Genomic DNA, 25,352 nt, shown 5'->3' with positions numbered 1-25,352 from the left:
CTGTTGGTTACCTGCCCCTCCTTTGCTCACTTTGTCTGAAATAAGCAAGCCACCTAACCATCTTGACCACTCTCCTACTGACGTCTTGTTGCTGGTAACAGTGTTGGCTGCCCTCCCAGTATCTTTGGAATTCTGTTCTTTGGCTTTCAGAGATTTTATGTGTACTGGAGCAGCGAGGATGAATTTTCTTGGGGGAGGGCTATCTGGTTTTGTACTTTAGAAGTGGCTGGATTTACCTTGTACAGTGAAATATATTACTCCACCTCCACGAAACTTATTTCAACTTGAAACTTTGGATCACCAGAGGCCACTCCGGGTGCTGCCTGGATCGTGGAAGGGCTGAGTACAGTAGGAGGGAGATCAGAGTGTGTTGGCCAAAAGGCTGCCCAGAAAGCAGCTCTGGATTGGAAACAGAATTTGAAAGAGAGGTTCAAGTTTGCTGGTTCCTGTCCCCTTGGTCTCTAATTTCATTCCTCAGTCCTTGGTGCCCTACAATGTCCCTCTGAATCTTCAGCACACTTCTCCTGTCACGTTCCATTTTTGATGGTCTCTTCCAGGTCCTTCTTCCTTGGAATGGTGGGGAGGAAGACCAAAGGAAGAATTAACCAAAGTAAAAGAACAGGTCTGTGATGAGGAGAAGATTCAGTGTGTCATTCCTTTCCCACCTCAAATCTGTATTTTTTTCGGGGGGGAGTTATTTTCTCAGATATAGTGCTAGGTCCAATTAAGAAGATAATTTACCTATTCTTGCATCAATAATAAAAATAACAGTATGTGACTGTGGACTCTGAGAAACAAACTGAGGGTCTCAGAGGGGAGGGGGGTGGGGGAATGGGATAGACCGGTGATGGGTAGTAAGGAGGGCACGTATTGCATGGTGCACTGGGTGTTATATGCAAGTAATGAATCATCGAACTTTACATCGGAAACTGGGGATGTACTATATGGTGACTAACATAATATAATAAAAAAATTTAAAAAATAATAAAATAACAGTATGTGTATGCTGTTTTTTAAAAAAAAGTTTTGTGAGAGTTTTCACGTATTTTATTCATAACTCAGTGAGCACGCATTGAGTGGTCGTCCTGTTGGAGCTCTGCAGACGGCACCAGGAAGCTGACCATCTGGTTAGAGATGCAACAAGCAAATAAACAGTCAACACTGTAAAACGGAGTGGAACAGGTGTATCACAGGGCAGGCCCCCAAATCTAACCAAAGAGGGAAGCAAACACAAGAGGGCTGGCGGGAGGTGCCTCCCCACTGCCCTTTGCCAATGTAAACTCATCACTGATAGACAGGAATGTCCCCTCTAGACTGTTAGTCCTTTGGGGACAGAGATCGTCCTAGCTTGCTCACCATTTAGCACGGACCAGGGCTGGGGGACATTTCTGCTTGACCATTTTTCAGCCCCTTGGCTGAATATCCGATGCCTTGATGGGTCCCTCTTCCATGAATCTCTCTCTTCATCAGATTTTCTTGATGTCACCATCTCTCTGTGTTCATCTGCCTGTGGGACACTCCTCGATCTCCAAATTTAGGGAGCCCTCAGCAGTTAGTTCTGGGTCCTTTTCTATTTTCTCTCTGTATTCTCTCTCCAGTTTTGCTCTTTTTTTTTCCTGTGGCTATAAATAGCATGTAAAAGCCGGGAGCCCCCAAATATATATATTGCTTAACAGCCCAGACCTCAATGAGCTCTAGACTTCCAACCTCTCCACTTGGGTAGATGATAGGAACTTCAAAGATGCAATGTTCAAAATGAATCCCCTTTCATTCCAAACCTATTCTTCCAAGTCTTCCCTGGATGGGTAACTGCCTTCCCTTCCCTTCCCTCCATCTCCCCTGTCCCATGTTAATGCCAGAAACTAGGAGACCCTGGACTGCTTCCTCTCTCTCAACAACCTACTCCAGTCCAATTCTGTAGTAGCTCCCAGTGGCTCCAGTACCACACGCGCATGTCCAGCACCCTCCCTCCCTCCAGGTGTAAAGCCATGATACTGGCTGGTGGTCCAAACCACCATCACCTCTTGCTGTGCTCCCTGCAATGATCGACCAACTCGTCTTTCTGCTTCCAAGATCAGTCTCTGATCGGCCCATCCTCCTCAGACAGCTAGGAGAAATTTTAAATCTGTAAATCATTAGAAAGAGAAAACACTCCAATCGCTTCCCCCTGAATAACATCTGAAGTCCTCACCATGACACGCAAGAGCTAGGGGATAGGGAAATTGGTCCCTGCATATGTTCTTCTCCAAAGTCATGCAATACCACTCACCTCTTTATTCCCTAAAACTAACCAACTCAGCTGTTTCTGGCCCTGTTGACCTTTCCCAGCCTGTGGCTCTACCTGGAAGGCTCCATCTCTCATCTTGCAGGTGTCCCCATGAAGGGCACCTCCTTGGTCAAGCAGCCACCCCTCCCCTGTCACTGCATTTGGATGCCCTGTTTTATTTCCCTTCTCATACCCTCCTTACTTAAATATGACTGTCTGGCCCACTAGACTGTTGGTTTCTTGAGGGTAGAGGTATAGGCCATGCTATTCTTTGCCTTACGGTAACTCGTGTGCAACCCAGTGGCTGGAGTGTCGTAGGCCCTATATAAGTGTGTGTTGACTGAGTAAGTAAACCCTTAAATATATTCTGTTTATGGATGTGTTTATGAGTAGCCTAAAATAATTGTACTATCTAGTGTGGGGAGTATATTTGTCTTCAAACTAAGTAAAACATACATTTGCTCCAATGAGGCTCATTTCTTACAGAAATACCTTTTTGAAAGAAGAAATTCTGATTTTCATCCTCTTTTTAAATGCCAAGAGTGTTGAGCAAACCTACTTAGCCACCCGATATTAATCACACTTATGAATTACTTATTTTTAATTAAGTGCTTGGTTATTAAACAATAAAATCTACTCAGTGCGTGGAGAGTTTGTTACTCTCTGCTCTGGGTTCTCTGAGTCTGGCCAGGTATGAAGGCTTTGTATCACAGAGGTCTCTAAGTCCCATTGCTAGGGATGTTTCTCTTCACCAGCCTTTCTCAGCTTCTGTTGTGCACGCCACACACCTCGCCTACGCATGGCGAGCTGATCAGCGCTACTGGGAAGTGCTGCAGGAGAGACACCTGTTTACCCTTGGAATTTCCTAAACATTATTTCGGGATGTGACCCTTTCCTCTTGGAGTCTAACATCTTGCTATGGGAGGCCCAGCACCACGGGTACGATGAATCCAGGTTCTACGCCAGGTACAATGAATCAGAATGCTGATTTTAACAAGATCCCTGCATGATTCATATGCACCTTAAAGTCTCAGAAGCCCTACTTCAGACAACAGAGAGATCATACCATCCCACGTGATCTTCCCAAGGACACTTTGCAATTGGCATTAAAACCCCTATTTCAGAGATGAGAGAGAACCAAGTTCCAGAAAGCGTGCATGACTTCCTTAATTTCTCGTGTCTATAATGAGCAGCAGAAGTAAGATAAGAAGACCCCACATTTCTGTTTCCTAGTCTTTCCATTATAATGCGATGCAAGAACATCAGATCAGCATGAAGCACTGGGAAAGTATTGATATTTTCAGTTTCCAGAATGAAAATTTCATCGCAAATCAGAACAAGGAATAGCCAACCATCCATATTAAAGAGGTTTGGGGAAGGAGGAAAGGAGAAAAAGGAAGTGGACATGGAAATTCTATCAAGTCTTCTGGGGGGGGGGGGGACCAACACCACCACCAACAAAAAAACACCTCCATTTGGGGTTTTTATTCCCCTAGCTCCATCCCTGCCCTAAAGTTGGTATTGCTCAGTAGTTGGTGCACAGAGAATGCTGAATCATGCTCCAGGATGCCTCCAACACTGACATTATCAAACTGTGTAATCTTTGCCAATCTGACATGTGATAAATGGTGTCTCATTCTTGGTTAATTAGCATTTCCTGATTGTTAAAGGAGTTGAACATCCTTTCAAAAATGTTCAGGTCATTTGAATTTCCTCTTCCGCTCTTAACTTTATTTTCCTTTCCATGGTTTGACTTTTTTTTTTTTTTAAGATTTTATTTATTTGAGAGAGAGAGTGCAAGAAAGAGCACAAGCAGGGTGGAGGGGCAGAGGGAGAGGGAGAAGCAGATTCCATGCTGAGCAGGGAGCCCCACATGGGACTTGATCCCAGAACCCTGAAATCATGACCTGAGCTGAAGGCAGATGCTTAACCAACTGAGCCACCCAGGCATCCCTGGTTTGACTTTTCGACATTAATTTTTATACTGTTTTCTGTGTTTCAAATGTTTCCTAGTGTCGATTGTATCTCATACTCTATTCATTAAATTTTTTTGGCATGAAATTTCTTTTTAGGATTTTTCACATGGTGAAATTTCAATTTTTCTTTAGCTTTCTTGATTTACTTTGTTGTGCATTTTGCTTAAGAAAGTCTTCTTAATTACAAAGTCACAAAACATTCTCCTATTAGACTTTCAGGTGCATTTTTAAATGATTGGGTATTTATTCCTTCTTGAATTTATTTTTCCTTTTAGTAGGAAGCAGAGTACTAATTACATTGCACATTTTTTTTCTTTATAATGGGTAACCATTTCCCCCAAGCCATACATTAAAGTGCTAGTTGTTGTCCCTGCTGTATTAATGAAGGGTTAAATGCTAACTATTGTAATAATCCTTGTTCCTCTTTGACTTACAAAAGCCAGTTTCCACTCACAATTCAATGTAGGTTAGCTTGCTCACCCTGGAAGCTCTTCCCCATGCAAAGTCACAGAGATCTGGTTCATTCCATCTTGAACTTCCACCATCTGGGACTCCTTCCCTTCCAATCCTGCAGGATAAAGAAAATGTGAATAATCACTTGGAACATTTTAGGGACCAGACCTGGAAAGGCCATATGTCACTTTTATCTATATTCCATTAACTCCTTCTTGGACACAAGGAGTAATGAGGAATGTTGACTTCCTGTGTGCCCAGGAGAAAAGTGAAATGATTTGGTGAGTATGTGACAGAGATCCTGCCACATACACCAACTGGTCATCCTTCCTCCATCACTCGCTAAGTTCCATAGAGGCAGTCGCGTGGTTCTGCACTCATTGTTATGACCCAATGATCTGTTTAGCATTTATCAGGTAATACTCTGTCATTTTAATTTCCATAACATACAATACACCTTGATATCTGGTAGAGAAAATTCATCCATACTTAAAATGTATTTTAATTTTAATTTTTGAATTTATATTTTCCATTTTGCACATGTATTCATCCATATGAAATTTTAAGTCAATATCCCAAAAAATGCTACCAGGCTTTTGCTCGGATTGCATGAAAGCGTACATTTATAGATTAAATGGGAGATAACTAACATCTTTGTAATATTGAATCTTCTATATTCAATGTCATGATTTTGGTGGTGGTTACTCAGTTTTGTGCATTTTCTTAAAACTTACCAGTTTACACTCTTAAATGGTGAATTTTAATAAAGCTGACCAAACAGTTGAACACTCAGCTCATTTATTTTTATTTTTATTTTCTTAAGATTTTATTTCTAAGCAATCTCTACATGCAATGTAGGGCTTGAACTTACAACCCCAAGATCAAGAGTCACACGCTCCACTGACTGAGCCAGCCAGGCACCCCTCAGCTCATTAATTTTCAATCTTCTTTGCTTTCTAATAAATGCTTTACAGTATGTATTTCCTTCTGAACACCACTTTAGCTGAATCCCTCCAGATTTTCCTTAGTAAAAGTATGCAAACCACCAATAGTAGGTGATAGTGCCATGAACTTTCGATGGCCCATCACCCAGATTCAACAGTTATCAAGATTTTACCAAATTTACTTTGTCGAGTCCTCTGTGTTTTTCTTAACTGAAATAATTTAAAGCAACCCTAGACACATCCTTTTACTTCTATGTAATTCAGTACATATTTCTTAAAAACAGGAATCATTTCTCACGGAAGCAAGAGGCCATCGTGGCACGTGGCTGTAAGCGTAGTTGATTTAAATAAAAAAATCAAATCTTAGTCCCTCCTTTTATTAGGTGAGTGTAACCTGCTTTTGTTTATTGTACTTGATATGTATTTGGACATAGAGAAGTCACAGAATTTTATTTCTTATTATCCTGCTATTACTTTTTCTTCAAGTCTTGTATTAGAAAGACATTTTTTTATGGCTGTTCTTGTATCTCAATACCCACATTTAACTTTTCCTGCTGAAAAAGCCTTAATTTATCATTGCACTCTCCTTGTCCTTGAAGAAGATTCTAGTCTGCTTTTACTTTCACTCTCTCCTCTGTTTCTGTTCTATTGTTTCCTGAAATTTAGCCTCAGCTTATTATTAAATGCACAACGCTGCCATTGCACAATAATTATTAGTCCTCGTTCTGCGACACTGGAACAGAAGAAGCTCTCTTAGACGACCTACATTTGACTGAGTAGCCAGATTAACCAGAGCTTTCCAGGTGCTTTGTAAAATGTATATAGATTGGCGACCAGTGCAGTTGAGTAAAACCACTCCCTGGTGGGCCTCTGCTCTCCTGTTCCCACCGGGTCATTAAATGCAGATAAGACAAATATAAATGAACGAAACCATTTATAAAATATGAGGAAGAGCCTACATTCAGATTTATTGTCAAATTAATCTTTCCTTCTAATGAAAAGAAATTCAAGTAAAAAAAAAAATATTGGCAGTGAAAAGTAGGTGCGATCCGCGTGAGAAATAACACACAGAAATAGGTTCAGCCGAGACATACACAAAATAAAAGGCCTTAACCCAAAGAGTTGACGAATGAATCCTTTTTAGGTAAAATGTTTAAGTGAAAATAAATTTATTTTAAATAAAAGTAAAACCGTGGGGCGCCTGGGTGGCTCAGTTGGTGGAACATTGGACTCTTGATTTCAGCTCAGGTCATGGTCTCAGGGTCATGAGATCGAGCCCCGTGTCAGGCTCCATGCTCAGCGGGGAGTGTGCTTGAGATTCTCTCTCCCTGCCCCCCCGAAATAAATGAATAAATCTTTGAAATAAATTCACTGGCTGTTATACGCAAACAATGAATCATGGAACACTACATCAAAAACTAATGATGTACTGTATGGTGACTAACATAACATAATAAAAAATTTTTTAAAAAATTTAAAAAAAGAAAAAAAGTTAAACCTTGTGGTATTGACAGATTATTGTTATTCCTTTTCTTTTTCCTTTGGTTTTAAATTTGTAGATACAAAAGCTTCCACTATATTATCCTTTTGTTCCTGCCAAAAATTATAATTTATCATCTATTTCTTTGTCTTCTGTTATTTCTTGTCTTTTTCCATATCTTGTCCTTTGCTATTTCACTTCCTGTATCTTGCTTCTAGATTATACTCATTAAGATTTTCTGTTTATTTATGTATTTTTTCTGTGAGATTCTTGGGGTAGTGTGTTCTCTAAGACCTCGTAGGTAAGATAAATATCTCTAGACCACCTTCGTTTCCACGATCACACAGCTAAGTATGGAGTTCACTCAGTCTTGTGTGCATTCTCCTTGAGAAACTCACATTTGTTCAAATTATCCCATGTCCCAGCACCTACAGATCCTTTCCCATTTACCTTGCAAAGAACTGAAATCCTTAAACTGCTCACAAATGGACAAAACACACTGTAACCTCAGAGGAGTCTTGATACAAAAGAAGGACATTGTGCATATGCAAGTGTGTATATACTTGCCTCAAAATTTACAGGACGTAGAGTAACAGGTTGTACTCCCTTGCCACACTCCTATCCTATGTTGGATTACAGGAAAAGATTAGTGTCCTATCTTCTTTAGCAAATTATTTTAGAAATGGAAAAATCACAAAAGTCAACCGTGGAGATTCACCAGAGCACTGCATTAAGATGATTGTTTTCCAGCTCAAAATGCATGGACACAGGTACACAAACCCACGAATGCAAGTGAAATATATTTTTTAATCCTAATTATTTGGTAAGTGTGAGAGATAATTTCCAACGGGAAAAATAAATCCTTTAAAACTACATGAAAGTGAACTTCAAAAATAAGAGACCAGTAAGGATAAGAAATGAGAAGATACAATTCATAATTTTCTTTTCTTTTGTAATGCAAGTAAAAGGAGGAGTCAAAGGGCTTTAACACATTTATGTTACTGTAAAACGAGTCTGTAGTTTCAGGGCCTGTCTCATAGCTATTGGTGTATTATTTCTAAGTCTTGAAATCAGAGCCCACTGAAAGAATTTCTGAAAAAGAAGGAAGGAAGGAAGGAAGGAAGGAAGGAAGGAAGGAAGGAAGGAAGGAAGGAAGGAAAGAAAGAAAAAGAAAGAAAGAAAGAAAGAAAGAAAGAAAGAAAGAAAGAAAGAAAGAGGGAAGGAATTATGGGCTTCATTTATTTAATGAAGAAGAAATAAAATCATCCCATCAGTCATTGCAGAGCAGACTTTGACTTACGTCTCCCACTGAGTTATTTTAGAGAAAGGCACAAAGTTAGCTCACAGAAGGGAGCTCATTTTGTTTTACAATTTCTCTCCCTAATTGTTAGCATTCTGACCCATTGTCTTTAATTTTATTGCGCATTGTGCCCTCAAACAATTGCTCATGAACCATCTTGCCGCTGTGGAAGGAGAATAAAGGTCCCTAGATGTGTCCACCTCCTAATTCCTGAAGCTCGTAAATAACCATGCTACCTTACAGAGCAAAAGGGACTGTGCAAATGTGGCTAAATTAAGAATCTCTGATAGGAAGATTATCTTTCATTATCTAGTGGACAACAGTCCTTATAAGAGAGGTGGTAAGACATTGGAAGCAGGGTCAGAGGTCAAAGTGATGCCCTTTCCAGAAGGGGAGCTTGCGTCGAGGCATGTGGGCAGTCTCTAGAAGTTGGGAAGGTCAGGGGGATGGATTGTGCCTTACGGTCTGCAGAAGAAATGTGGTCCGGTGACACCATGATTTTAGGACTTCGATCTCCAGAACTGTGAAAAAATAAATTTGCCTTGTTTTAGGCTGTAAGGTTGTAGGAATTTGTCACAGCACCCAAAGGAAGCTCATGCACCCTCGCTTGGCTCTTGAATATGTGCTCCCTCCAGATTTCCTCCCTGGCTTTTTTCTCCAATGTCTCAAAATTTATCCATGAAGTTTGTGAGGCCCTGAGACTCAGAAGGAATTTCTCTTTGGATATCCAAATGTTCTTGTCTGGCGAACCAGAGTGTTCATGTTTCATATAAGGCCAGTCTCTGTAAATAGCAGTTCATTGTCTGAGTCAAGCTCCAGCCCATATGCCTCCCAGAGCAGACAGAGCACACCCTCCAGTCTCCACCTGCCATCCCATTTCCCAGGAGGGGCAAATGGACATTTTTCCTAACACAGACCTCGTGGTCGGCACTTGTCCTTAGCGCTCTTCAATGGCCTTCGACTGCCCTTCTCATACAGAGCATATAAGCTCCCTCTCCAGCTCTGCCCCTTACCTGTCTGCCCTGGGCATCCCTCACCCCCCCACCCTCCATGTTCCAAACTCACCGACCTTCTCCAGGTCTCCTTGTACTCCAGACATACTCCTCCCTCTTGTTCTTGATGAGGCCAATTCCCTCCACCTGGAGACTCTTTCTCTCCCTTTCCCTTAACCCCTTATCATCCTTACCTTTTTCCAGGAACGCTTCCTGACATCCCCTGCCTGAAATATCTTCAAGACTTCCTCCTCTTTCCTCCTCAGGCTCCCACCCCCAACACCCGACACCAGACACACATTCCTAGCACCGATCCCATTTTACACAACTACCTTTACAACAGTCTGTCCTTCGTAATAGCCTGTCCCTTCCTTGGACAATGGTTTTCAAAGTGGGGTCCTCTGGCCAGCGGCATCAGAATCACCAGCAGACTTCCCAGAAAAGTCAGTGATCAGGTCACACCCTTGACTCACAGATTGAGATACTCTGGTGTGGGGACCAGCAGTCTTTGCACAAGCCCTCCAGGTGCTTCTGATGGATGCTAACTTCGCCAGCCACTGTCTTAGAGGATGAGTACCAGTTGTGTCTTATTCATCTGGGAATATCCCAGCGCGTGGTTAGTGCTTAGTAAGTATTTATGGAATTAATACAGTGACTTCAGGTCAGAACGTAGGTTGAGTGACATCACGGGTGTCAGAATTGTGCATATGATATCTAATTAACCACACAAAAACCTTTAGCAGAAAATATTATTTCATGTTACATATGGGGAAAATAATGCTCAGACAGACTTGCCTCAAGTTTTCTACCTTGTATTAGAAGCAAAAATAACAAAAACTGTTCTTGTAACTGTGGGGGCGTGAAACTGGGTCTGGCTGATTCTGCAGCTACTTTCCCATCTCCACACCACGAGACCCTCGGATACTTTCATTGGATGGTTTTCAACCTTTCGCGCACATTTGAATCATCTGGGGGAACTTCAAACAAACAAACAAACGAACAAACAAAATAAACACACAAAGTCTGGACTCGAAAACTGAGTTTCTCATCAAATTGGTCTGGGGTAGGGTATTGGCATCAGCGTTCTTGAAACTCCTATTGCGCTGTGATAAACAGGGCTGAGAACAAGCACTTGGTTGGATCAGTCCCGCCCTAGCCTAGCCACGGGACAGAGTGAGGGTGACGTTCTCCACCACGGGGCACCAGTTATGTCCACGGCAAATGCTGACCATCATCCAGCTTCCTGTCCTGACCTGTGGCCTCTCATTTCAGCTCCGCCTGGGCTTCGTTCCATTTCCTTGGCGTTGGCAATTCATGTCGTCCCCTGATTGACAAGTGATCTCGACATCCTTTTGTGGCAACACTTAGGAATTCCTTGGGGTAAGGCTGTGATGTGTCTCCTAACTGCACAGACCATGACTGCGGGTAAGAGCCCCTCCCCTCCCTCAGTCCCCAGGCTCTGTCTTCATCTCTCGATCAGACTTCTGCTGGGGCAAGGGAAGTGGGCAGATATAAACTCTGAAGTGCCTGCAAATATTCTAGTACGATTCTTGCAAAAGGCACAGTGATGAGTACACACTAATTGCTCACGGACAGGGGGCGTCATCAGGTTTGAAACATGAACTTCAGGATGTGACAGAGCCTAGACTTTGAGGCAAGTGTATCGGTCAAAGTTGAATACTCACATTCCATTAGCGTCTCTTACAAATTACTTGTCTAATTAAGTGCCTGCTTATTAAAGATGCAATCTGTCACCGCATGGGTGTTACCCGACTGCGTTCCCGTTTCCTCTTTGCTTTGTCCAGATGTTGTTTACTAAAACGCATTTCTTCAAAATTCTACTTTGCTGTCCCGTCGCTGAAGCCGACCAGACATGAGTCGCTCAGCCAGCTGAGGATTTTTCGGTGCAGAAAAGCAGTTGGGTGTTTGGAGTGGACTGGCTTGTTTGCTTTCCAAGGCTGGATGAGATCATTGCTATCCATCTATAGCCATGGAAGGATTTTTTTCCCATATCAATCGATCTGTCTGTTCTCTGGACAAAAGACAAATGAAAAACTGCTAGTCTTTGAGATAAGTAGTTCCCCAGACCCCAACTCAAAGCCAAGGGGGTGCAATGGTCATTACTAGCCATGAAAGTGATGGGTTCTAGCCACTACCCTATTGGGACCAGGTACAGGTAGTTTAGTCCTGGAGGCTTATTGTGTGCAAGGAGTTTAGAAGACAAGAGTAGTGAAAATCACTTCCATTGCGTACTCCGTTTCCTTGCAATCTGTTAAAAGGGATCTGGTTGTAGTTCACAGAAAGGATTACCATCAGGCCTTTGTGTCCATCTCCTCTTCTATTCTGGTCCAGAGAGGGCTGGTCTTTCTAAACATAGTTCCATACAATAAACAAACAGAAGCACTTTGTCTTCTGTCTCCTGTCCAGGGGGCTCTTCTTCTTCCTTCCTTTCTCTCTCAGATGTCAGCCCTTCAAATGCAGAGCTACCTATCTTTACTTTCAACTGGAAAGAATCTTCCTGAAGGAAGGAGGAAATTGGGGGGCTAGTTACTGGATTCTGCATGCAGCTGTAATGGGGTAATCTGTGGCTCATCTCCAATTAATAATATCTAGCCTATAAAATAACAGATACTATTTATTTAACATTTACTGTATTCATTAGAGCAAGCACACTCTCTTTTATGTTAAATGTTCCCAGCCAATCTGATCAGGCCCCACAAGGCCCATATTACAGTGTAGGGAACTATACTTTTAGGCAGGTTAATTGATTTGCCCAAAGCCACACTGCCGGGCCCTCATGTCAGCGAAAGTTGGCATGCTTAACTGCTCCACTAGGCTTTCCAGGGAACACCACCTGCTTCAAATAGTGTTCAGTAGAAAAGGGGACCTGCAAACAGTATCAGGCTCAGTTGCTCAGCCAGAGAGAGATGAGGTCTCACGATTTGTTCCCAGTGAATAGTTTTACCCATATTTTGCAAACACTGAATCCTTTCTAGGAACTGGAAGGTGTCTTTGCTCATGTGCTGAGATTTGATGGCTGTAAGAAGATACTGAGGCTAAAGGTAGACAGCTCTGGACTCATCTCCTCCCCCAGCAGCTCTGTTAGTCCATCCCTTTGCCCTTCTGAGGGTCAGATTCCACCATTACAGACACCACACAATTATGCGTTACCATAAGAATGTCCCGGTCACAGCTTGTGATTTCCACTGTGGGACAAGGTGGTGGTCAAACGTTACCCCAACAAATCGGAGTCATAACATAATCCTGAAATTGTGCTCCAATAGCAGAACAAGGGCCAGTGACCAACCCATGGTACTTCTTGGGCAATCCTAAGTTTCATCCTTTCTTCTTGCTCCAACAATCTGCTCTTTCTACACTAGGCAATGACTTGTCCAAGGCCAATGAGCAAGTTGGACCCAGATCCAGTCTGTCTAATGCTTAATCTCCTACTCTGTGCATTGGGGCTAAATATAAAGCCTCACTCTTCAGGGTGATGGCCACCACATCAGCACACATAGGGAAACTTCCACAGAGAGAGCAGAGGGGCAGAGGGCTCTTCTGGGGACACGAAACCTATGCATAGACAACCTACCAGCTCAGCAAATCCAGCCACAATGGATCCAGAGAAAGATACGGGGTGGACTCTCATTAGACCCACTGGGTCATGCACATACCTCTGGCTCCATATTGAATTTCTCTAGAATTCTGAGCTTTCTCAACTGGTGGTAAGTCCCAAGCAAATGTGCAGACCCAAGTGAAAATGCAAGAGTGATTCTATAGCTGAAAACCACATCATGTGGCTTGGGAGGGAGAAGGGGCCCATCTGTAGATTTTCCTTGGCTCATGACAGTTTCAAGTTCAAGTACAAATGCATCTTTTCAATGAGATTCAAGGTCTAGTCAAGAAAGCAGAAGCCATGCCAGGCATCTCAGAAGGATGATGTTTCATACGGCAAGTAGTAACACATGTGATGGAGAGTGGAGAAGGCCTTCTAGACAGAGGGATGCCCACAGCAGGGGCTGTTCAGAGAAGGCCACCCACCTGGAACAGAGCCAGCAGAAGACATCACAGGTGCTGAAGATGTCCAGAGACAGGTGGAGAAGATACGCTTTCCCTTCTCCCATCTTCTCACCCTCTGATCTTCCAACAGTTCCTCCCAGTAGACCAATTGGCAGGGAAGCCAGAGGGCACTTGAGTCAGGAAAACACACCCACCCAACCTGGGAGGAAAGACCGTGGTTTCTCCTCTGTTTTAGTTCTCTTCTGGCCCAAGAGAGGAATGGCAGTGGGTAGTCAGGATGTGTATATTTGCCGCTTCCCTCCTTTGATATTCAATTAAACAGATTGTAGAAACTAGAGCCAGGATGCCTTTTATTTTCACCTAAGTGGAGAGAATGCAGATGAAAACAGGAGCCACTTTCTCCAGGGTTACCCCGAGAGAGGCACCGTGCTGAACACACTTTACTGATCTCTCATTAATCAGCTCAACAGCCCTACGAAGGCAGTTTTATTACCTCCATTTCACTAATGAACAAATAAAAAGAAACCGTGGAAGGACAGTCAACTTGCCCCGGGTCACACAGCTTCTTTGTGGAAGACTGGGTAAGGGTTGGAGCCCACCTCTAAGCCTCAAGCCTGTGTTCTCTCTGCATCAACCAAAACGCCGGACAGAATCACAGGAGAGGAGGGAGCCCCAGCGAGGGGTTATTTGCTAGCTTTCTACTTACCTGTTTTAGCATTAAATGAACTAACAAAGGAAAGAAAAACTAAAGCAAAAGCAAAAACAACAAACCAGGCTGTGTATTTTGATTTAGGATAAAAGGTAATTTCAGCGCAAGGTACAAAGGAGAGCTGCCTGCCACCTGCTCGGACACGAGGTGGGGAGCCCAGAAGTCACGCGATTCCTGCCTCCCACTCATTCGTTGCGGGGTGTTACAGTCAGGGCTCGAATGCCCTGCCTTTCCCTGTCCATCGCCTTCGGAGAGTTGTGCGTTCCCCCTTCTCTTCCTTGGGAACCTGGGTCCCCTCCTGGAACATCTCCGAGCCACTTGCCTACTGTGGAGAACAAAGCAGGCACCGTGTCAAGATGATGCGTTGCAATGTCAGAGGCGTAATTACTGAAACCAAATGGAAACAAAAAAATGGTAATTCATGTGAGGCACCCAAGTCACTCAGGCTTCTTTCTCAGAGTATCTGAATAGATTCCACTGCGACCGGGGGGCAGCAAAGGATTGTTTTTTTTTTTTTCCCCCAAATTATCCTCAGGCGGGGAGTGCGGTGGGGAGGAGGGTGAGAGCAGCCTGGGACCAAAGCTCATGGCCTCGCCTCTGTCTCTGACCCTGGAGTCTGGGGAGTCTGGGGAGGGGGCTCCGTCATCTTTTGTTCCTACTGCATTTTCAAAATGTATTTTTGCAGCCGCCAGGACTTGGAAGAGTATGACTGAAGGGCACTTTGAGAGGCAGGCGGTGGCAGATGGGTAAGTGTGAAAATGTGCTCTATCTGGGATCTCACACGATGCAACACGCACGAAACACCGCTGGAATCACAGCTTTCAAGGGGAGAGCTCTCAACTGATGGCCAAATAATTGTGACTAGCATTTGGCTTTTGGAACTGAACGGACAGGAGGTCCAAGAGGTGACCCTCTTTTGCAGGATCCCCCCACCCCACCAAACCACCTCATGTGTGTGATCTCAAAGCACATAGGCAGCGGACAAATTTGTTCCTATTTATTACAAATTATTACGCACACAACAGTATTTGAATTAAAAAAGTTAAACGGAGGTCCTTTCACTCCTACAGTGGTATCTACAACTGATATGTGGCGCAGCCCTCATGTCACAAACAAAACCGGGTAAGGAAACACATACACAAAAGCAAAGGCAACTTGGTTTGAAGATACACAACTGATTTGAAGGTGGTTAATTGCACATATTAATAAATACAGACCACGTGCCAGGCATTATTCCGGCCCTGAAGGAAATAGAAAGAGACATGTTTTCTCTTCAAAGGGACCTGAGCTCACGAGCCCGGGTTTTCCTCAGTGCACAGAGAGATGCACAGCGGTCTGAGCCCGCCAAGAGCCCTTGGCCTTTCCCCAACCAGCTTACACAGCCCCTAGCCCCGGGGAAGCCCCATTCATGTGTGTGAATGGAAGGAATCAACCCCATTCTGAGAAGGCGACGTTTATGCTGGATCTTGATGGACTGATTGGAGTTTGCTGAATAGGAAAAGATAAAAACACGTCAAGGTGGGAAACAGAATTGCAAAGGTCAGTGGGAAACAGAATTGCGAAGGTCAGAAGGCAGGGAACGAGGAGACCAGCTGCCATATACCCTTATTCCCTTTGGGCCACCATAACAGAATACCACAGGCTAGGGGGCTTATGGACAGCAGATAATTATCATGGTGCTAGAGGCTGGAAGTCCGAGATCAGGGTGCCTGTGGGGTTGGGTGCCAGCACGTTCCTCTTCTGTGGGGCAGACTGGTGTTTTTCCTTGGGTTTTCCCTTGGGCAAGAAAGCTCTGGGGGCCCTTCCATAAGGGCAGAAATCCCATTCAGGAAGGCTCTGCAGGACCTAATCACCTCCCAAAGGCTGGACCTCCAAATGCCTTCAAGTGGGAGTAGTTTCACCCTAAGAATTGTGGAGGGAGGGGTGCCTGTGTGGCTCAGTCCAGTAAGCATCAAACTCTTGATTTCTCCCCAGTCATGATCTTAGGGTCGTGGGATCAAGCCCCGAGTCTGGCTCTGCACTCAGCCAGGAGTCTGCTTGAGATTCTCTCTCTCTCTCTCTCTGTCTCTCTCTCCCCTGCTCTTCCCCCTGTTTTCTCTCTTTCTCTCTGTCATATAAATAAATCTTCAGTTCATAACAATATGGGAGCAGTAAGAGAGCTCAGTACCAGAAGCTGGGTTCATGGGGAAGGAACCTCTGTGGGGGCCAGCTTATCCCCAGTATTCTCCATTTTCAATACACTTTGTCTTTGAAACTCACATGCAGATAAATGTCTTCACCTTGAGCAAAATCTAAATGGGAACGATTCAAGCGTCTGCCTCCAACCTCCTTATGACCAACGATCAGATCCCACAGAAAAGTGAAAACTGCAGGAAGCACGCTTCAGATCTTCAGCGTTTCTGGAATTCTTTGCTGTTTTACCACCTAAAGTAACCATGGTTTTTGAAATTTTTCTCTAAATCCCACATCCCAGAATTTTGCATTAGGACATGAGAAATCCTCAATTTCTATATGGCAAACTATTTTCAGTATTTCCATAACATCTCCTTTAGGACACTCCTAATACCTCAATAATTGTTTACTCAATTTTAAAACTCAATTTGGCAAGCTGCTGCTTCTTCTTTTTTTTTTTTTTTAATTTAGTTAAGACTTCCGTTATTCCTAGTCCTTGCCGCAAGGGTGTCAGTGAGCTCACTTTCCCATTGGACACCTGAGTAAAATGTGGATCAAAACTCTGTCCACGCTGTTGACGGAGAGCAGCTAAGAGAAGAACGAACCTGCGGCCCGTCCTTCCTTTCGTCCTGGTGTCCCTCCAGGGTCTGAACCTGGAAGGAAAATAAGGTGACCTGGTTCAATGAATGAATGAGAAAGTCTACTAACCGTTCTCCAGCATACTTCCAGAAGGTTTAATGGGGCCATTTCCTCACCTGTGTACCTGGGCTCTAAAACCAGGAAGAGAAATAGATCCGATTCTCATTTCAGCTTCCGTGTCCACTTCAGCCTGCCTTCAGAAGATGACCCAAGACTCCGGTGGGCTTCACAACAAGCCACCCCCCATGGTGATTTGTAGACCCATCGGTGCCCCCTCCCAGCAGCTCCCATCACGGCGGCAGGGTTAACTCTGGTCGGAACGCACGAGAGCAGATGACCACAGAAATCGAACTCTCCCAGACTCAGGCTGATGCCGAGTTCCTGCAGCATGAGTCATTCAGGAAAAATTAATAATGGAAATGGCTAATTTATAACGGGGCATATCCAAGAAAAGGGTGCGTGCATGTGGAAGGAATATGCATAATGGTGATTTTTCTCATTAACAATGGCACCGGCTTGAGTGATTAATCTGCCACACAAATGAGCTGTTCCCAAGTATCAGAAAAGTCACCAAGCCGGACACTGGAGCAGAGGCTGGGGAGGCCATCTGTGCTTGAACGCCAGCAGGGACGTCCTCCGGCACGTCTCTGTCCACGTCTCCCTGCCATGAGGGGCGCCCAGGTGCCCATCCTGATGTCAGCTGCTTGGGAGCTGAGCCCTGGGCAAGAGTCTCCCCCACCTTTAGCACCTCTCCTCCTTCTTCTCTCTCCCTGTCTTTCTCTTTCCTATCTATTTGTCTGCCCCTCTCTCTCTGTCCTTTCTCTCCTCCTCCATCTTTTGCTCTGTGTCCTTTCTCTGCTCTTCCAAACTCTGTCACCTGTCTGTCTTCCCCGTTCTTCAGCGTTTCGCTCTTCCCTCTTTTGTCTTCCTTTCCCACCCTCTCTCCCTCCAACAGTAGTCTCTATCGGCACCCTTGGCATAAAACCGAGCCTCAGGATCCTAGAAGTACAAGGACCTGTAGCACTGAGCTTCTCAAACCCTCATGTGCTCATGAGTTACCCTGAGATGCTGTTAAAATGCAGATTCTGCTCCACTCGGTCTGGGCTGGGACCCGGGATTCTGCAGTTTTCCACACCTCCCAAGTGATGCTGACCCTGAGGGTCCCAAGCACCACGCCAGGAGTACCAAGGACTTAGAGCATCCCTATGTCAAGTGCCTTGCTGAACAGAGCAGGAGACCAGGCTCCCCCAGAGGAGATACCCATGCAGAGAGCCCAGCACTCAGGGGGTTGCTGGCAGGGCCAGGACTCATTGTTCTCAGAGCCTGTTAGCTTCACCTAAGTCCACCAGACAACAAATCCTCCTTCCTTCTTCGAAGCTGGCTTCTCCCTGATGTGCTCCCATCTTCCTATTTGCCACTTAGGTTGGAGACAACCCTATTTTCCAACTTGAGGCAAGGAACAGACATCTTAGACTCGGTTCTGGGTTCGAATCTCAGCTCTGATACATATCATCTTTTTGAAATTGGACAACTCATCTGACCTCTCTGGGCCTCAGTCTTTCCATTTAAAAAAATGGTTGCATTTATCTCTCGAGGCCATTGTGGGAATCTGCGTCATGTGCCTCGAGAACCCAGCTCAGGGCTGGCACCCCATCAAATTACACTTTTCCGGACCCCCTCCCTCTCAGAGCTGTAGGTTTTAGATCAGCAGACCTCATTGCTAATGTGGGCCCCTGTCCTTCTCTGGGAGAGCCTTATAGAAGGATGTGCGGCCTGCCCCTTCCAAATCCGAGAGCAGGGCATGCTCCGTGTGCGTTCACATTCAGCCTTCCATGAGTCATCCGAAACTGAGGAGCGTGGGGCCCAGACAGCCCAGGTGACCTTCCCAGACTCACCCCACGCATCCGTGCTTCGTCAGGCGAGGATTTCAGTCCTTGGCTCCCCAGCTGAGACTCTTCCCGCTATGGCCCATGGGTCCAGCTCCGAATTAGCGTAGAACCATGGTTTCTTCTTGTCACCTTCTCGAAAGATCCCGACAAAATTCCATACTTTCCTTACAAAAAATAATCTACATCCTGGGCTATATACTCTAGTCCAGCCAAACCAAACTGCGGAGTGAAAAGTCCAAAGATACTTTCACAAGGACGTATAAAACTCCTTGTACTCCGATACCCTTTCCATAAATGGAAATTACCAGTCCTCCAGCAAGATTCTATTGGTCTTTGTTATTAATTTTTGCTGTTATTACAAATAGCTTTCACTTGCACCGTTTTGCCCTGCCCCTCTCTCTCTTTTCCTTTCTTTTTTTCCCCCATATGCCTGTTTAACTTCATTTCTCCAGATGAAATGACTTGCTCCTTTTAGTCACACTCCTACACTGTCAGATGACATTAGCCAGTTAAGGAAACTGCTAGGCTGTCGGCAGTTTTTAGGGTTTCCAGGGGGAAGGGAGGTGGGTATTTTATTTTTATGTCCAACCCTATAAGTCATATAGGGACTTCGAGTTTACAGGTCTTCGGTTCTTCCCAATACAGCCGAGCATCTGAGGTGCCATTTCTGCCTGGGCAGATTTTTCTCGAACAGTATAAAAACCAGAGCGAGGCTGAGAGATGCAGCAAGGGTCAGTGGGCAGTGCAGGTGAAGGGCCAGGGCTTTATTCTGGCCTCCGATGGGCTGCACCCCATGTGGGGCATGAGATAGGAAAGTCATTCTTCCCTTCAAGCTTCACTGTCCTCAAGCAGAAGATGGAGATGACCCTTCTTGTCTCCAGGGTGGGCTGTGAGGGTTATTTGACTGTGTGTATGTCGTGTGCCTGCCAAGGCAGAGAGAGATGCTTAATTCTCCTATCAGTGTGGCATGTTTGCTGAGCGCAGTAAGACCAGGAAGGGACATATGACCCTGGTCTATGACTCACACCAACAAAGTTCATGCTCATGCCCAAATCATTTTGTGGGTTTTCTGTTTTTTGTTTTCTGTTTTTTTTTCTTTGTTGTTTCATTTTTATGCTATCCACCATAAAGCTGAATATGTTTACATTCTGATTTCAGAAGGCAGGAAAGGTAAGATGTTCACTTAAATTTAATTACAAGCCATGGAGTATGATTAAAACAGATGGTTTTAGAAAATACGTTGTATGTGTTTTTTCTTTCTTTTCTTTCTTTTTTTTTTTTTTTAAGAGAAATCAACAATAGGATTTTGCCGGCCTTCTTTTGCTGGGTTTCTTCCTTTCACTTGGATTTCTTTTTCTTTCTTCTTCTCTTTTCTTAATTCCTTTCTGCCTTTCTTTCTTATTTTCCAAAAGGCTCTGGATCCCTGCCAGTTATTATTATAAGCTGAATGCATTGGCTTTGAGCCAAGATGCCAATAGTTAAGCACGGCGCCGAAATGGATGGTTTCTCTCCTGCTTCCCTCACACGCTGCCCCCCATTGTAGCTTGTGGCAGGGGGTGGGTAAGTGCTTCTGCTGTCCCGATTCTGCAAATGTGCTCTGAGAGTTGGGAGAACAGGGTCACAGGGCTATAAAAGGCAAAAGGATTGTAAAATGTGAGCATGAACGTTGTTTAGGGTCCTTTCTTAGGAGTTATTTTGGGACTCCGGTGAACCATCTTCGCTGAGGGCTGACAGGGGTGGAACGCAGACCCGCGCACAGTGGTCTCCATGTGGGACATGCCGCTTGAAGGCAACCCAATTTCGGGGAAAGGGAGACTGCAATGTCAAGAAAAACATCACCCATCCTTTGCATTCGCTAAAGCTTTTCAGCCCTCATGTCAAGGAAAGGAGCCTTCAGAATGAAAATCCTGAGAAGGGACGTAGGAGTCTTCCAGGAATACGGTCACAAAATATCACAGACTTAGTGCCTCACGACCCCACACATGTATGATCTTACAGTTCTGGAGGTCAGAAGTCCTGCTATGAAGGTGTTGGCGGGGCACTCCTCCTGGGAATTCTGAAGGAGAACATCCCTTGGCCTTCCCAGCACCTGGAGGTGATGCACGCTCCCTGCCCTGTGGCCCCTTCCAGCAATGACGTTACTCTGACCTGTCAGTTTCCATGGTGACATCTCCACCCCGCCCCCTGCTCCCGGGGTCATAGTACCTGCTTCCTCTCATCCTCCTGCTTCCCTGCTGAGCGCCCTCCCCGCCCAACAGGCTCACTTGGATAATCCAGAATTATCTTCCCATTTCAAGATTATTAATTTAATCACATGCCTTTCACCATGGAAGGTGCCACCTCTACAGATTTCCAGGATAGGACATGAATATCTTCGAGAAGGGGGTGTTATTCTGTCTACCAGAAGGGGCCTTGCTGATTCCCACTTGCCGGCCCCATGGTAATTCATGCAAAGCCCAGAAATGTGAGGTTCCACTTGGGTAAGGTCCTGGAGAAGGTACGGTATCCCTCTAATTTAGCCAAATGGCATCCTGGTATATATTCAGGGGTTGGTTCTTCAACCCCACACTCTGTCCCTGACTCCTAAGATTTTGCTCTGCCTACAGAAATCCAGGTACAGGCATGTCAGGACTTGGGGACACTACCCCATTCCTGTTTGGGTACAGTCAGCTGCACCAATCATGACTATAGCTTGCCTTGGCTTCTCCCAGACATCACTGCTCTATCATTCACTTTGCCTCCCTTCTGCTTCTCTGATCCCTCCTCTCCCTCCCCGGTGTGTGCTAGCATGGGCACTGGGGAATAAGTAGACACATCCCAATATTCAGAATGACTTTAGGCCAAAAAATAAAAGTGCCTAGGGACTGATTCCAAACCACACCCAGGAATCCTGAGATTTGCTCTTCCTCCTGATATTGGTACCAGGATAAAAGAGCAGAGTAATGAAAAGAAACTTCCAACTCCACTATTCCCTCATTCTTTCTTCCCTCGCTGTTGTCTTAATTTCCACAGAGGCAGGATCCTTAAACTCAGTTGCTTTCCATAGAAGATTTCACAAAATCTTAAAATGCAATTGTATGAAAATCATAAAGAGCATCACATAGGCAGGGCATTCATATTCAGTGCCATTCAAAATGCATGACATGAAGAATCTCAGTCATCCTGGATTTTTAAGCAATGCCTTGTTTTTAAAGTGAGCAAATTAATATATTAGCAGTTCAGAAACAGTCAAATCAGAGAAAAAGGAGAAGAAGTAAAAGAAGAAGAAGAAGAAGAAGAAGAAGAAGAAGAAGAAGAAGAAGAAGAAGAAGAAGAAGAAGAAGAAGAAGAAGAAGAAGAAGAAGGAGAAGAAGAAGAGGAGGAGGAGGAGGAGGGGGGGGAGGAGGTGGAAGAAGAGGAAGAATAAGAAGGAGGAGGAGGAGGAAGAAGGGGAGGAGGGGGAGGAGGAGGAGCGGGAGAAGAAGAAGAAGGGGTATTAAGCCTTGCAGGAGACAGCAGAGAGTAGGTCTCCAATGTTAGGAAATAGGCTTACACCTAGAAATGTGTCTGTTTCATATATAAACTCGATATTATGCCTCCGCAATAACCTTTGCTCGATGCAGATATTAAAACTTCATAGTTTGAACATGTTTTCGTACAACTGAATAAACAAAGAATATTATTTATAAGACTCCCCAGAGGAAAGGCTTAATATCTCTTCATTATTCAGGATGTGTGACTTAAATTATTTTTTCCCCAAACGAACAAGATTACTGGCCTTTCTGACATTCATGGATGTTAGAACGTGGCACTGAAGCTAAAGCTATCGCTGGCTCATGGAAAGAGAATGATATGGTTGCTTTTGCGTTGAGGGAACTTTGGGGATCAATCTGTGGCATTCTCCTGTTCTCCATCTTGTTCACTGTGTCTTAAAGTGAGCAGAAGGGTTTATGGGGCTCCCTTCAAAGACAACAAAGGGGAAGAGAATTGAGGTGCTCTGCCTGCCCTGCGCCAGGCTTGGGAGGCAGGGGGCACAGAGGTTGGACAGGGAGAGGATACAGATAGGGCAGGGAAATAAGAACAGGACAGAGGTGTCCTGGCCTGCAGCTGGGAGCTGGCAAGCAGTGAGAAGGGGCTTGGTAAGGATCTGGTGCCTTCCATTTGTCCTTCCTACGTCTCGTCCAGCTTCTCTGTTTTCTTTGTGTACTGGCCTGTCTTTCATGAACTGCAGGTGATTTGTGGCCTGGGACTATTGTCCATCTCCTGTTCCCTCCCGCAGGGAGGATGCCTATTAGGCTCCAGAGAGCCGAAGAATGAATGAATGAATGAATGAATGAATGAATGAATGAATGACAGGAATTCCTTGGTAGACCCTTGTCCTGTTATATTTCAGAGTGTCTGGCCCAAAAGAGATGATCAATATGGGCTACTGATATACAGCCTTTGTCCGTACAAAGTTTACTTCCCTGCACAGTTTTGAGGGTATGTGGTTAAGCAAGCTGACAAAATGGGGTTTATGAGGAATGCAAAATGGCACCTGGGACATTTTCAGTATCATGCACCGAACTGACCATCTGGGTGTTAATGAAGCTCAATTTCTCGGCTTTTAAAGGGAAAACTGGCTGCTAAGATTAAAGCTTCATAATTTGTCAATTGCCCGTGATTGATCTGAAACTTTTCGATTTAATCAATGATAAAGCCATGTTCTTTATCCCTCACCATATATAATCTGCCCTTCAGATATTTTCAACCCATAAATGGAGAGATGCAGTCCAACTTATTTTTGGTTGAAGGAAGGCCTGGGAGGATACATTTCAGGACTTGGGTTGGACTTGAATCTGTCCTCCGCCCCGCTCAGAGCTGCTGTTTGTCTTTAGGCACATATATAAATCCCTGATCTTGCTTCTGTGAACTGAGGCAGGGGTCCTCACTCCCATGTTTGACACCACCTTTACCTCTAAGGTCTCCCTTGTGGCTTTCTCATCTGGCCTAAGTCCATATTTCTTCAACCTTTGGTCTTCCCCTAAACCTGTCTTCTATTGACACAGGAGGAAAAGTGGCGAGGAACTCAAAACTAACTCAAGATACCCACATTCAAAATTCCACTTGGTCTCATCACTCCTTCTCTCTGCACTGGGCTTTGCCCTTTGCATCAATGAGGGGGTCAGAGTAGACCTGCCCGGGGTCCTTCACTGCTCTACTACCACCATCTTTCTACGAGGGAAAGCGCTTTCAAAAGAGCTTGTTTCTGTCACAGGTCTCCTATCCAAACCTTTCAACAATGGAATTTCTTCTGTCACTTTTTGGGGAAAAAAATAAACCAAATTTCTTGGCAATCAGAAAAAAAAAAGTATTTCAATAATGTCCCTGATTATTTCTTTGCCCTCTCGTTGGGGTGACAACTGTTGGGGGCGAAAACAGAAGACGGTAGTCCCATCAGAGGATCTGAATTTACTTGTTAGGTCTTGTGACCTTTATGATTTGATTTTTCTCCTTTCAAAACAGAGAAACAGTGCTTGCCCTGGCCTCCTGCAGAGTAATTTTTGGACGATCCCAAAGGAGGACATGTGTCACAAGAGTCCGCAGCCCAGAGTCACTTAAAAGTGTCAGTAGCTGTGTCCGGTCCATCTCTCTATGATCTGTGCATTATTTGACTCCAGGGGGGACCATTGGGAGTCACCCGTTTGATCATACCATTTCCTGCTCCCCTCCACCTTCAGGATGACAGCTGCTCCCCTTCCATCTCCAGCTGCATCTCCTACACCTTCCCCATCCAACGAGGACCCTGTTCCCCAGCCACAGAGCCATCTTGTGATCTGGGCAAGGTCATGTTCCGTATTCCTCAGAGGCTTTCATATGCTTTTCTCTCTGGCTGGAGTCTCCTTTCCCAATCTTCCCATCTGCTTAAATGCTGCTTTTCCTTGAAGTTACTTAGTTCGTAAGAAGACCTGCTCCCCATCTTTTTATGTAAACAACAACAGCAAGACACTACAAACACAGGTGGATTCTCCTGGTCCTCCTCACGCATCTCACGTCTTTATCTCCCCCGATATAAACACTCTCCCCAACCTCGTGATTATCAGTCTCCTGAGTGGTTTTTATAAATGTCTAAATATGAATGTTTCCATAAAATATATTGTGTTAAGCGTGTTTTAAGATTCATATATATGTTGGCATAGTGCTTGCCTATTTTTGCAACTATTTTTCATTGAAACACAAGGGCAGAGTCTCTACAAAAGACTGAAAGATCAAAATGTCTGAAAACCAAAATTTTTCTCCATGATATGTTTGGCAGAAAAATCTGTCTTAACCTGAACCCATTAGGTGGCAAAACATGACTGGAATTCATGCGTAGCTACTCAATATTCATATATTTGTATCTATAGAAGTATTAGTATGTTTGTTTTATAGTGCTGGCCCTGATCCTGCTGAGGGTGTTATTAAAATAAAGATACAGGTCTCTCTGAAATTCAAAAAAAAAAATGTTAGAACATATCTGGCCCACAAAAGTTTTAGAAAAGGAATTTGGACTG

Source organism: Ursus americanus, chromosome 26 (genome assembly GCF_024610735.1).
Source record: "Ursus americanus isolate L20-20 chromosome 26, mUrsAme1.1.p, whole genome shotgun sequence".
Lineage (NCBI taxonomy): Eukaryota > Metazoa > Chordata > Mammalia > Carnivora > Ursidae > Ursus > Ursus americanus.
This window is presented reverse-complemented; position numbering follows the sequence as displayed.